Raw genomic sequence first — 1,996 nt, 5'->3', positions numbered from 1 at the left:
CTTGAACTCCTGGGCTCAAACGATCCTCCTGCCTTGGCCTCCCAAAGTGCTGGCATTATAGGCATGGGCCACCACACCCAGCCTCTGATATCTCTTAAAGCAGTATGAATTTCTGCTTCTGTTGTAATGTGGGTCCTTGTGTGACAAATTTTCTGTGAACTTGTATGCTTGAGGCTTAATGTCAGCTTTACTATGCTTTTATATTTGAATGATAATTTAAGTGGTAACTTATATGTGCTAGCGCATTCTCTTTTTTTTTTTTTTTTTTTGAGACGGAGTCTCACTCTGTCGCCCAGGCTGGAGTGCAGTGGCGCGATCTCGGCTCACTGCAAGCTCCGCCTCCCGGGTTCATGCCATTCTCCTGCCTCAGCCTCTCCGAGTAGCTGGGACTACAGGCGCCCGCCACTGCGCCCGGCTAATTTTTTTTGTATTTTTAGTAGAGACGGGGTTTCACCGTGGTCTCGATCTCCTGACCTCGTGATCCGCCCGCCTCGGCCTCCCAAAGTGCTGGGATTACAAGCGTGAGCCACCGCGCCCGGCCTTGTGCTAGCGCATTCTCACATTGCTATAAAAAATACCTGAGATTGGGTAACTTATTTTAAAAAAAGGTTTAGTTTACTCATGGTTCTGCCAGCTTACAGGAAGCATGGTGCTGGCATCTGCTTATCTTCTTGGGAGGCCTCAGGAAACTCTGAATTATGGCAGTAGGCAAAGGGGGAGCAGGCACGTCACATGCCCAGAGCAGGAGCAAGAGAGAGAGGAAGTGCCATAAATTTTTAAATGATGAGTTCTCTCAAGAATTAACTCACTGTCATGAGGACAAACCAGGAAGATGGTGTTAAACCATTCATGGAAATCTGCCCCCATGATCCAACCACCTCCCACCAGGCCCCACCTCCAACATTGCAGATTACATTTCAACATGAGACTGGGGCAGGGACATACATCCAAACTATATCAATTTGTCAGTCTCACATATATATGAGACTGAGTCTCACTCTGTCACCCAGGCTGGAGTGCAAGGGCACGATCTTGGCTCACTGCAACCTCCGCCTCCCAAGTTCAAGCAATTCTCGTGCCTCAGCCTCCCAAGTAGCTGGGATTACAGGCATGCACCACCACATCTAGCTAATTTTTGTATTTTGAGATGGGGTTTTGCCCTGTTTGCCAGGCTGGTCTCAAACTCCTGAGCTCAAGTGATCTTCCCGCCTTAGTCTCCCAAAGTGCTGGGATTATAGGCATGAGCCACCACACCCGGCCCCCAAACTATATCAATTTGAATGATAATTTATTTAGAATTTTAAATATGAAATTCTAAGCTCTAAGTTTGTTTCACAATACTTAATAAATATTACTTCTTTGTCTTCTTGCAGCACATGTGCTGTTGAGAAATCTAATATCAATATGATCCTTGTTCCTTCATAGATAACATGTTCTTTCTTTCTAGAAGATTTCAGAATTTCTTCTTTATGTATGTTACTTCGACATTTCGTTATAATGTATCTAGTGTGGGTCTTTCCTTTTCTCTTTGGCACCTTTATAAACATTTTCAATCTGAAATCATTCATCTTAAATTATAAGAAATTTAATGTTATTTCTTTGACTATATCATCTTTTTTTTTCTGAGACAGAGTCTTACTCTGTCGCCCAGGCTGGAGTGCAATGGCACGATCTCAGCTCACTGCAACCTCTGCCTGCCAGATTGAAGCAATTCTCCTGCCTCAGCCTCCCGAGTAGCTGGGATTACAGGCTCCCACCACCACACCTGGCTAATTTTTTGTATTTTTTAGTAGAGACAGGCTTTTGCCACGTTGACCAGGCTGGTCTTGAACTCCTGACCTCAGATGTTCCGCCCACCTCAGCCTCCCAAAGTGTTGGGATTACAGGCGTGAGCCACCATGCCTGGCCTATGTCCTCTTCTTCCTTTTTGTTTCTAATTTCCCCTCTTGGGACTCACCTAGGTACTGACACTTGTACTTCCATCCTGTCATGCTGG

This window comes from Hylobates moloch, unplaced genomic scaffold (genome assembly GCF_009828535.3).
Source record: "Hylobates moloch isolate HMO894 unplaced genomic scaffold, HMol_V3 SCAFFOLD_2, whole genome shotgun sequence".
NCBI lineage: Eukaryota > Metazoa > Chordata > Mammalia > Primates > Hylobatidae > Hylobates > Hylobates moloch.
Note: the sequence above shows the minus strand (reverse complement) of the source record.